Genomic DNA, 13135 nt, shown 5'->3' with positions numbered 1-13135 from the left:
CCTATAGAGCTAAAGATGTTGGCAACAGTTCCAGTTGGATCATAAAGAAGGCTGAACCCTGAAGAACTGATGCTTTCAAACTGTGGCAGTGGAGAAAACTCTTGAGAGTCCCTTGGATAGCTAGGAGATCAACCAGTCCATCCTAAAGGAAATCAACTCTGAATATTCATTGGAAGAACTGATGCTAAAGCTGAAGCTCCAGTACTTTGGCCACCTGATGCAAAGACCTGACTCACTGAAAAAGACCCTGATGCTAGGAAAGATTGAGGGCGGGAGGAGAAGCGGGTGACAGAGGATGAGATGGTTGGATGGCAGCACTGATTCAATGGACATGACTTTGAGCAAACTCCAGGAGACAGTGAAGGACAGAGAAACGTGGTGTACTGCAGTCTATGTGGTTGCAAAGAGTCAGACACTCTTTAGCAACTGAACAACAACCAGTAACAAAGACATAAGGATGGCTCTGGCAAAAGGCAACCAAGATGCCTGCCACCTGCCCCTCTCAATGTTCCTGATGGGGTACCACCCCAAAGCCCTGGTGGTGGTCAGTGCGGCTAGTTCCTTTTCAATTAGTGCTCAGATTTTGGAAGCAAGTCTAAGTGAAATTTCTCTTCCTGGTATTAACAAATCATTGAAGCCCTCCTTTTCAGGAAATCCTCAGGACCCAAAGGAGCAAGCCCGATGCCCTTAGTGATAGAATTTCGGGCAAGGGAGTAGACCTAGTGGAGGCAGATTTTTTCTCTCCTCAACAAAAAATCCAAATTTCCATGGGGTTACTTGGCCTTTCCTCTTTGAGTTACAGATTTAATCCGTGCCAGTCTCTTTCAAATTAAGGCTCTCTTCAAATGTATGATTGTCTGGCCAGCTCCTGGAACACAGCAAAGGTATTCATCTCCAGAAGACTTATCTCAGCAAGCTCTCTCGTTAATGACCATGGTCCTCGCCCACAAGGCCTTGGCAGTGACTAGCAACACAGGTGGCCCACAAGGCTGTGGAGTAGGATCACAACCTTCGGATCTTAGACTTTGTCAGCTGGGAGAGGAGCCCAAACTAAGCCAGCAGCTGCCTGTCAAGGGAAGGAGCGCCTGTGGTGCCTCTGAGTTCCAGGCTGTGCTTCAAAAGCGGCTGCCAGCCCAAGGTGTGAGGCTATACCAGTGGAGCCAGAAGCAGCTTTGCTGACTCTGCTCTGCTTCAAGGCTGCTTAGGGACCCTAAGCTGCTTGGGGAGTGAATTCTGTCCTGCATGTGCCTCTGGGGAATTTGGGTGATAGGGGGAGTAGGATTTGGGACTAATGATAGAGTCAGTTCCCCGTTGCTCCAGCTTGTTTTTTTTTTTTTTCCCAGCAAATATAACTATAGACAGTAGTTTTAAGATGTTTTAACTGCTCCAAAGTTGCTTTCTTCCAAAAACTGGACTGTATGTTGCTGAGAAGGCATTCAAAGTCATTCCCAGGATACATCTGGCTTGAGTCCTGCCCTCACTTCATCTGCCTACTGGTGATTGGGCCAAACTTTTGTTTTTAATCAATTTTTATTGGAGGACAGTTGCTTTGAGCTTCCCTGGTAGCTCAGTGGTAGAGAATCCACCTGCAATGCAAGAGACATAGGTTTGATCTCTGGGTCAGGAAGATACCCTGGAGAAGGAAATGGCAACCCACTCTAGCATTCTTGCCTGAGAAATCCCATGGACAGAGGAGCTTGGTGAGCTACAGTCCATGGGGTCACAAAGAGTCAGACACTACTTTGCTAAACAATAAAAAAAAACAAAGATGCTTTACAATGTTGTGCTAGCTTCCGCTGTACGGCAACATGAATCAGCTATACGCATATAAAGATCCCCTCTTTTGGATCTCCTTCCCATTTAGGTCACCAGAGGGCTCTACTCAGAGTTCCCTGCCAGCTAGTAGGTTCTCCTTAGTTACCTATTTTATACATAGTATCAATGGCTTAGTGGTTAAGAATCCACCTGCCAATCCAGGAGACACAGATTCAATCCCTTGGTTGGGAATATCCCCTGGAGAAGGAGATGGCAACCCACTCCAGTATTCTTGCCTGGGAAATCCCATGGACAGAGAAGCCTAGGGGGCTACAATCCATAGGGTTGCAAAGAGTCGTACACGACTGAGCGCACACAGACATCAATGGTGTATGTGTGTTAATTCCAACCTCTCAATTCATCCCATCCTCCTTCCCCTCCTTGGTGTCCATACATTTATTCTCTATGTCTGTGTGTTGCAGAAACCAGTACTTGAGAAACCAAGCACCACACTCAGAGAGTTGGAGAATTCAGCTTTCTTACACTGGTGGGCCCAGAGGAGTTAACACTCCAAGCTCTGAGCCCCGAACAAAGGGATTACAGAGTTTTTATAGACAGACTATAGTGGGCGACACTAGCTGTTAATAGGCTGGTTTAAACTAAGGGGTTTCTTGCGTGCAGGAATAGCAGTCAAGATGGGGAGGGGGGTGCCTGACCTTTCCACAGATAGGCATGATTAAACAAGTTTTCAGGGGTCAGGCAATTGCAAAAAGCAGGACAAGGGTGAGTGAGATAAACTCCAGTTCCTAGTATTGCAAGTCCCCACTTTATGAGACTATGTGACCTACGTGATCTAGACTTTGCAAGAGGCAAGCTGAGTTACAGAGGCAAAAGGAGAGGGAGGTTATGTAAAATTTTAACTTTTCCTCTTCATGTGTCTCTGCTTCATGTGTCTCATCTATACCACTTTTCTAGATTCCACATGTATGTGTTTGTATGTACAATAGTTATTTTTCTCTTTCTGACTTAAATTTTCAAGGCACATATGTAACCACCTCTCCCTGGCCATCCCAGACCCTATGACTTCTTCCTGCTCAAACCAGCCACACCACACCAGCCATCTTCCCTACTGGCCTGAAAGCTCTTTATGAGCAGAGACTGTCCTGCTCAGCCTTATATATTCTTTATTTCCTAGTATTAGGACGTGCTGATACTGCATACTGTGTGACACAGGCCAAATGGCTTTGCCACTCTAATCCTCAGTTTTCTTTACTATAAAATGAGGAAGTTGAAATAAATGGTCCCTTAAGTCCCATCCAGCTTTTACGCAGGGCAAAATACTACCCAATTTGGCTCTTATTAGCTATGTTACTATAGACAAGTTTTTACCTTCTGAGACCACTTTCATTTTTGGAAAGAGGAATAATACCCATTCCCTGTAAGCTATATGCATATTAAATATTTATTATTACATAATTACTAAGGGCTGCTTTCCTTTCCATAAATAAATGCAAGAAAGCTGTAAAATGAGATCTATCATTTTTCCATAATCCAGAGGAAAAAATATGCTCAAGGCAATGAAGTAACTGCTCCAGGATTACAAGGTTAGGAAATAGACAAGTTAGCTTTTGAACCTAAGCAGCCTCCAGGGCAGCCTCTATTGTCTTTACTGAGTTTGCATGAGAAATGAGTAATTTACAAGCCAGCATGACAATAGCCCCCAAATTGCCAACCATTCTTTTTACCAAGAACAAAGTCCATGATGTATCAAAAGGCATTTAAGGTTTTCTCAGTTACCTGACCTTGACTTTAACCTTCAACTTCCATGTTCTTTAAACATAACTTAGACCCTGGCTACTTATTTTCAAGGCTTCCCTGATGGCTCACTTGTTAAAAATCCACCTGTCAATGCAGGAGATGTGGGTTTGATCCAAAGGTCAGGAAGATCACCTGGAGAAGTAAATGGCTATCCACCCCAATATTCTTGCCTGGGAAATCCCATGGAAAGAGGATTCTGGTGGGCTACAGTCCATGGGGTTTGCAAGAGTCAGACACAACTTAGCGACTAAACACTAACCATTTGTTTTTAAACTGTACACAGAAAACACCTTTGTTTATACTGGGTTCTTACTAAAATGCATCTTACCATTTTTGTATAAAGTCTCCTGGTAGAAAACTTTTCCCCTCTTTGTCGTCCTAACTCAAAGAATCATATTTCTAGGAAAACTTGTCTCATTACCATTCCCTTTACTTTCCAAAAAATGTGATTCAGTGATTCTCATACAAAGAAAGTTCAGCAGAGGGAGACATTGCTATGGGCTGGTAAGGACTGGGAGTACATCCTGAATGGGAAGGGACAGAAGCAAGGCAGGAAGAATTCTTTTGGACACAGGCACAATTCCTAAAGAAGATACTTCTGCATCCCTCATTCCTGTTATTTGTCAAACTAACTGGGACGTGGGATAAATAACATGAGTAGAAGATAGTTGAGATCATATTTTAAAAAGCTTTGAATATCAGGATAAGGAATCTGGACTTCAACCTGTGGTTCAGCTTTGTTCTGGGGGGCTCTCAAGCCATGTGCCTCACCTGGAGTGCTCATTAAAAGCAAAGGTTATGGATCCATTCCAGTCCTGCTGAATTCTAGCTTAATTGTTTCATAGTTTAATAAGCACCCTAGGGGACTCTAGGCACCTTGCAGTTTGAGAAACTGTGTCACAGAATTTGGGAGAATACTGTTTGTGAAAGGACTTTCAAGGTAGAATGACACTGGGAACTTATTGAGGAAGATGGTTCTGGTAGCAATTTGGACCAGGGACTGGAGAAAACAGTGAACCCATTGACAGCTCCAACAACTGTCCTGAAAGATCATGATTCTGGACTGCCATTGATGATTGACTATGACCAGATCTTTATTGCTAGAATCCTGTCATATCCAATAAATGACATTTTTCAAGTTTCAGTTATTCTTCCCACAGGCTGTAAGGTTGTCAAGGTACTACAAAATGCACGGTCTAAAGACTAGCTTTTGACTAGAACTGAGATCTCTTGATGTCAGACGAGGACTTTTTTGACAAGTGATAACCAAGGGACTAAGGCTATATGTCCTTTTTATCAAAAATAAAGAACAAATATCTAGATCTCCCAGGGTACATTGCAGTGAAGCTTTTAGTTGCAATGAAAATCCCCAAGTTATGCCCTGTACTTGACTAAATGTATAGAAATTAGGAAAGTGGACAGCTAGAAATGTATATTCTCTGAATTATACTGCAGGGAGCTTAGAAAAGGCTGAAGGAACCCCCTGGCTTTGCTGGGATCATAAAACGAAGGCAGATAAAGCCAGTTCTGAATATTTCTTCAAATGCTACTCAGTGAGTAAAGAGAACAGAACCCTGATGGAAAGCGTATATGATTCAGCATCATTAGTGTTTCCTTGAGTTTGGTACAGCCTGAATTTTTAGGGAATCAGAGGGGTGGGAATGGTAATGAGAGATTAAAGGGAACAAAGGATTGAATCACAGTGATTTTCAGTTTTTCCTTTCCATCCGGCCACTTTGTCTCAAGCCAGATAAAATGCAGGATCAATAAAATAGCAAGTCATCTACTGCCTACTCCCTTCCCAGTTACATATCACATCTGAATCCCTTCAAAATCATATTTCTTTTACAGTTATTGGTCCACACTTTAAACTGACCATCTATATCCATTAAATGGAGATTTACTCAGGCTTCAAGGGCTGGAGTCATTAGAAACAGAGATTGGTGAGAAATTATCCTCTGGCTTAGTCATACATTAACTCCATTTTGCTTATCAGGATCATTCTTGAGTATAGCATTTTTGGTATAACCATTTCATTGGGAACAGAGATAGACAGTGAGTGATTATTGGAAGACAACTATCTCTGAATGCTCAGCCCCTGAACATCCAGTACCAACACCTGATACATGGTAATTACTTAAGTGGTATGAATGAATGGTAGGAATCAATCACTCCAAGGAAATCATATTTTAAAAGTCATAAATTTTGATCTAAGTCAAAGAGTCAGACACGATTGACTTACTGAACCGAACTAAAGTCTAAGACAAGGAAAATATAACATATATAAGTTCCTCCTTATCAGTAACTACTTTAAATATAAACAGATTTAACTCTCCAAAGAAGAAACAGAGATTGTTATGCTGAAGGCCAGACAACCACTACCAGCTCTGTGGTTCAGGGATATTACTTAGCCTCTCTGTAACTCATTTTCTTATCCTAAAATAAAGATTATGAGAGTTCTCCTGATCAACTTTATTGTGAGGATGAGGAGTGAATACATGGAATGTCTAGGATAATAGTCTGACATGCAGCAAGCTGTCACTGAAATCTGCTATTTTGGATGATGCTACTGTCATGCTGAATGAGAGAATGCTGATCTCTGTCTTGTGCTTGTAAGATACAAAAAAAAAAAAAAAAAAAGAGGAAAGGGTATTTCTCTTAACACACTACAGTGGGTGGTCAATAAAAGACTATCAAGAATAAATAAATTAATTAAGTTAATGTCTGTGGATGAAAGAGAAAAGAAATATCAGCCTGAGGCATCAACAAAACAACAGTGTGGAATAAATCAGTGTGAAACAAGAAAAAACGGTATTGGCAGAATGGATTAAAAAAAAGTATCCAAAATTATTTAGTTCTCGAACCAAAGACATAAAAAGGGCAAAAGGTTTATGACATGGGATTTGACAATATTTCTCAGATATGACACCAAGGGCACAGGCAGCAAAACAAAAAATAAACAAATTGGACTTCATACATTTTAAAATATGCATTAAAAGATACTACCAACAGAATAATAAAGTAATCCAAAGAGTAGAAGAAAATATTTGCAAATCATATATCTGATAAGGGATTAATATTCAGAATATATAGAGAACTCCCAAAACTCAACAACAAAAAAACAAACAACCCAACTGCAAAATGGGCAAAGGCCTTGACTAGATATTTCTCCAAATAAGACATGTAAGTGACCAATAAACACATGGAAACATGCTCAACATTACTATTTTTAGGGAAACGTAAATCAAAACCACAATGAGGTACCACCTCACACCATTAGGATGGCTATTATCAAAATATACAAATAAAAGTGTTGGGAAGGACGTGGAGAAACTGTAACCCTTGTGCACCCTTGGTGGTAATGTAAAATGGTATAACCACTGTGGAAAACAGTATGGAGGTTCCCCAAAGAATAAAAAATAGAGTTTTCATATGATCCAACAATGCCACTTCTGGAGATAAGCCCAAAAGAATTGAAAGCAGGGTCTCAGGGAGGTAGTTATACACCCATTTCCATAGTACGTTATATCCATATCATGTACCCATAATATGCAAAAACAAGGACACTCCATTTCTGTGGTATTCTTTCCATAAATTCACAATCCCAGGCTAATCTTGAGAAAACAATGAGACACAATTGGATTGAGGAATATTTTACACCTGGCCAATATTCCCCAAGACTCTCAAAGCCATGAAAAGCAAGGAAACACTTAAAAATTGGCAGGAACCAGAGGAGATGGCGGAAATGATAGCAAAACACAGCATGGTATCTATGCTGCTCTGGATCCTAGAACACAAAAGACACCAATGCAAAATAGTTAGATCCAGATAAAGTCTAAACTATAGTTAATGGTAAATATCAGCTTCTGTTTTGACAAATGCATCTCAGTAATGTAGAAATTAACAATGTAGAAATTAACAATATATATGAGAATTCTCTTTCCAATATTTACAATTTTTCTATAGATTGGAAATTATTCCCAAACAATAAGTTTAGCTTAAAAACTAATTAAAATATTCAGTTATTTCCTAATTGGTATACCACGGTATTTAATATTTATCCCTACAAAACAATGGATTACACTGAGTTCAAACTCTCTGATAAATGAAAAGCAAAATATTTTTTAAAAGAGCCCCAAATTAAACCATTGAGGATTATTTACCATAAGTTACATAACACATCCCGCATCTACTCTTGAATAAGATACACTGCATCACAAAATACTGGAAACAGTGAAACAGTAATAGCTGGGTGTCTTAATTTGTGACCTTAAGTTAATTTCTAAGACAAAACTGGGCTCTAGAGATATTTCTTAAAGATATAGCAACTACATTAATTTTATAATTCTAATATCCAAGAACATGTCATTTTTTGTCTGTTTTTACTGGCTTAGTCTTGTCTTTTGTCAATAACTTAGACATGCCACACAGCCCAGTAAAACTATCTGTTAGCATAATATAGTCCCAGCCATTTGTTCGTTTGCTTTGCTTTTTTTCTGCAGAGAGGAATACTTGGTGTTCAAGTATAGACTTTTTTGTGTGTGTGAGCACAAAAGTAGCTCAGAACAGAGGAAACCACGGAAGCAAAAGACAAAAGTGAGTGTGTGAGAGAAAGAGATGAAGTAGTCTCTTTTCATTATTTCTAACCCATTGTAGCCTCATGTAGTTCTAAAATACATTTAAACACATCAATACACAGAACAGACTGATCTCTCTCAGCTGCTTAGGGATATGAAAAGCATAGAAAAATAAACTGAGAATTTGAAATAATTCAAACTACTGCTTCCTCAAAGAGTAATGAGTGTACAAATTAAAAAGGAGATAAATGACTAATTCCTGAAACCCAGGCATCTCCTGATTGACACACTGTCACCGTTACAGATGAGGTCATAAGGGTCAGTGAGGCTGAATTATTAGGCTCTGACCACACAACTGATAAGTGATGGATACAGGATTAAAATTTATTTCTTTTATTTCAGAACCCACAGTCCAACTTTAAACCATACTGATTCTAAATACAGTGATATTACTGGTCATACAGATCATCTGTTAAAATTAGGATTAACAGCAATCTTCAGTCATCATACTGAGACACATCTGATCTTTTTTGCTCTGAAAGTTCAGTTGCTGCCAAAAAGTATGAATATTTGAATCAACACTATGTTAAACTGCTTTCTGTAACACTTGCAACAATTGCTAAACAAGTGTCACACGCTTACCACAGCCTCTCTTGCAGCAAATCTTATTGTTGTAGCCCTTTTCAGTCACGTGACATATCTTGTTTTCATTTGTATTTCTTGATTACATATGTGGCTGGATGTATTCATATGTTTTGGCTTTTTGTAGTCAACCATGAACTAACTTCCTGATATTCAAGCTGGTTTTAGAAAAGGCAGAGGAACCAGAGATCAAATTGCCAACATCCACTGGATCATAGAAAAAGCAAGATAGTTCCAGAAAAACATCTATTTCTGCTTTATTGACTATGCCAAAGCCTTTGACTGTGTGGATCACAATAAACTGTGGGAAATTCTTAACGAGATGGGAATACCAGACCACCTGATCTGCCTCTTGAGAAATTTGTATGCAGGTCAGGTAGCAACAGTTAGAACTGGACATGTAACAACAGACTGATTCCAAATAGGAAAAGGAGTTCGTCAAGGCTGTATATTGTCACCCTGTTTATTTAACTTATATGCAGAGTACATCATGAGAAATGCTGGACTGGAAGAAACACAAACTGGAATCAAGATTGCTGGGAGAAATATCAATAACCTCAGATATGCAGATGACACCACCCTTATGGCAGAAAGTGAAGAGGAACTCAAAAGCCTCTTGAAGAAAGTGAAAGAGGAGAGTGAAAAAGTTGGCTTAAAGCTCAACATTCAGAAAACGAAGATCATGGCATCTGGTCCCACCACTTCATGGGAAATACATGGGGAAACAGTGGAAACAGTGTCAGACTTTATTTTTCTGGGCTCCAAAATCACTGCAGATGGTGACTGCAACCATGAAATTAAAAGACGCTTACTCCTTGGAAGGAAAGTTATGACCAACCTAGATAGCATATTGAAAAGCAGAGACATTCCTTTGCCAACAAAGGTTCGTCTAGTCAAGGCTATGGTTTTCCCTGTGGTCATGTATGGATGTGAGAGTTGGACTGTGAAGAAGACTGAGTGCTGAAGAATTGATGCTTTTGAACTGTGGTGTTGGAGAAGACTCTTGAGAGTCCCTTGGACTGCAAGGACATCCAACCAGTCCATTCTGAAGGAGATCAACCCTGGGATTTCTTTGGAAGGAATGATGCTAAAGCTGGAACTACAATACTTTGGCCACCTCATGCGAAGAGTTGACTCATTGGAAAAGACTCTGATGCTGGGAGAGATTGGGGGCAGGAGGAGAAGGGGATGCCAGAGGATGAGATGGTTGGATGGCATCACTGACTCGATGGACATGAGTCTCAGTGAACTCCAGGAGATGGTGATGGACAGGGAGGCCTGGCGTGCTGTGATTCATGGGGTCACAAAGAGTAGGACACGACTGAGTGACTGATCTGATCTGAGTCATGCCTTTGTTTTATTTTTATTTGGCTCTTGGTAAGTGATTTGGTTTTATGATCATTACTCAATGGCTCATTATTTTCAAATAAGTTATTGAATGCCGACCCTGATGCTGGGAAAGATTGAAGGCGGGAGGAGAAGGGGATGACAGCGGATGAGATGGTTGGATGGCATCACCGACTCAGGGGACATGAGTTTAAGTAAACTCTGGGAGCTGGTGATGCACAGGGAGGCCTGGTGTGCTGCAGTCCATGGGGTCACAAAGAGTCAGACATGACTGAGTGACTGAACTGAACTGAATCCTAAGTCAGATATTTTTCCAGATGCCAGGATTACACTGGTAAACAAAATAGTTTCAATCTATGTCTTATGGAATTTACAAACCAGTGGAGAAAACATTGAACAAATGATGAGAGAAACAAGGAGCATACACTAGGAGGACCTGTTGTGATCTGGAGTTCAGGAAAGACATCCTGAAGATGTGACTGAGATCAAAAACATAAATAAAATGTAGCTGGCTAAAGGGAGAGGGTCAGTAACAACAAGTACAACAACTCTAAGATAATGTGAATATCTTTTATTGATTTGAAAGAGTTTAGCAAGCTTTGTTTTTCTTGATAGATATCTTCAGTCTATATTAAGGGTATTAATCTTTAATGTCATTTGTTATCAACATCATTTATCCTTTTCCTTACACTTTCATTTGGGGTATTTTCACTCAGAAATGTTTTTGCTTCCACACAAATTATAATAAATGATCCTTTATTTTTTGTATACACTTTAATATACTTTGTAACTTTATCTCTGCTACAAAACCTAATATTCTCCAGCTCATAGATGTGTGACATCTATTTTATTCAGCTTAATCTCCTCTTCTAGTTGAAACCATTTTCCTATTCCTTTATCTTCACTACCACTACTATCAATATAGTATGTGTTAGCTATTGCTGTGTAACAAACTAACTTAACACCTAGAAAAGTGAAAATGAAAGTCACTCAGTCGTGTCTTTGCTACCCCCATGGACTATACAGTCCATGGAATTCTCCAGGCCAGAATACTGGAGTGGGTAGCCTTTCCCTTCTCCAGGAGATCTTCCCAACCCAGGGATTGAACCCAGGTCTCCTACACTGCAGGCAGTTTCTTTACCAGCTGAGCTACCAAGGAAGCCCAATAGGAAGGCCAATATCATTTATTATTGTTCATAAGTCTATGGTTTTCCTGGATGTTTCTGCTGATTTGAGCTGAACTGGAAGGGCTCAGTTAGACATCTGGGTTCAGCTCTTGTTAGTAATGTAGTTCCGTGCGGGCCTCTCAGATGTCTGGGACCTCAGCTTGGTCAACTTGGCTGATTGAGCTCTGCTGCAGCTCTGTTGACCTCCATCCTGCAGCGGGCAGCTGGACTTGCTCTTACAGTTGAGGCAGAGTTCCAAGAGAAGAAGCAAAAATGTGTAAGGCCTTGGCTGAAACTGAAACAACATTGTTTCCACCACATATTATTTGCTAAGGCAAATCGCCAAATTAGTTTTACACACAGGAGATAAGGAAATACACTATCTCTTCATGGGAGAGGCCATCAAAGTACAAAAGAAATGAATGTAAGAAGTGATGAAGGATTTGGGGTTGCTTTTGAAATCTACCATAACCACCAAGGTTATGAGGGCAGGGGATTCAGGAGAAGGGGGCAATAGAGGATGAGATGGTTGAATGGCATCACCTTCTCAGTGGACATGAGTTTGAGCAAACTGTGGGAGATAGTGAAGGACAGGACAGGAAGCCTGGAGTGCAGTCCATGGGATTGCAGAGTCAGACACCACTTAGCTACTGAACAACAAAACCTTATTTTAATTGGTTTAAACTTCCTCTTCCTTCAAGGTTCAATTCAAACTCACTGATTAATATTTCATACTGCACATCCAATACCTAATACTTAGCATGTATTTTACCAAATACTATTCCAAACGTTTTGGGCCCTTAACTGAGTTAATTCTCACAAGAAAATGTGAGATAGGTACTATTATTGCTCCCATTTTATAGTTGAAGAAAGGGTTCTGAAGTAACTTTTCTCAAGGACTCAGAGCTAGAATGTCAGAGCCTAAACGCACATTTAAGCATAACAAAGAAGTTCATGGTTTAACCTCTGAGCTTTTACTTTCTTAAAAATCTAAGCTCTTTATGGAAAGCCATGAAAAATGTTATATTAAATCAAAGTAGCCATATATCACTTTCTTCTAAATCAAAGAACATTTTTAATTAGTTTATATAGTATAAACTGAGGGACAGGAGTCATTGATTCTGAGTCTCCAACACTGATAATACTATCTATTCATGTACTTTGTTTCTACAATTTAGAAGTAAAACCACATTTACCCAGTTTTTAAACAGCTTTTTGGTCTTTTTTCATGGCAGTGTGGTTAGAGAAATCCTTGCTCTAAAATAGGTAAGGTAAGGTTAGTCTTGTTATTATAATATATTGGGTTGGCCAAAACAGTTCATTTGGGTTTTTCTATAGGATGTTGCAAAAAAACCGAGCAAATTTCTTGGCCAACCCAATATTTCAGTTCTTTGAGACCAGAAATTAGGTCTTCTATGACTGCCTGTGTCCCCTGTGTGTGTAAAGGGTGATAAACATAATTGTGGAACTAGAGACTCTTAGAGGGCATCTGGTACAAACTTTATAAGAGAAAAACAGACCCATAGAGGAGGTTTGGCTCCAAGCCACTTGAACAACTGGTGACACTTTTTGGTCTAAACCCTGTTCTGTCTATTCCCAGCTCAGAGCTCCTCTCCCATCTTTGCTTGATGCACTTGAATGCAAAGGAGTAGTATTTCCTTTCCTTTATATACAGTGCTATAGGTGTTTGCTTTGGTTTTTTTCTCTAACTCATAAACTTGCCGGACTCAGCGCTCCTGGGAGTGTTAAAGCAGAATGCGCTTATTTACTTTTATTTTTTGTACCATTTTCCTTCTTCTTTACGATCCTGGCTTCTGACTGTGTGACAGA

The 13135-nt window shown here is 39.9% G+C and overlaps 1 long non-coding RNA gene across 11 annotated transcripts in view; it reads right to left on the bottom strand.

Moving 5' to 3' along the window:
* LOC123335033 overlaps window positions 1-13135 on the bottom strand; it is a 280541-nt gene that overhangs the window by 236741 nt on the left and 30665 nt on the right. The window contains exon 3 of one of the 11 annotated variants that reach the window (XR_006553283.1): window positions 1488-1586. The exons of 9 other annotated variants lie outside the window; for them this stretch is intronic. This is a non-coding gene — a long non-coding RNA (uncharacterized LOC123335033). Of the gene's footprint in view, window positions 1-1487; window positions 1587-6408; window positions 7361-13135 lie in introns of those variants that run through there. One more of the 11 variants, XR_006553282.1, reaches the window with a different exon arrangement.

This window comes from Bubalus bubalis, chromosome 9 (genome assembly GCF_019923935.1).
Source record: "Bubalus bubalis isolate 160015118507 breed Murrah chromosome 9, NDDB_SH_1, whole genome shotgun sequence".
Lineage (NCBI taxonomy): Eukaryota > Metazoa > Chordata > Mammalia > Artiodactyla > Bovidae > Bubalus > Bubalus bubalis.
This window is presented reverse-complemented; position numbering and strand designations above follow the sequence as displayed.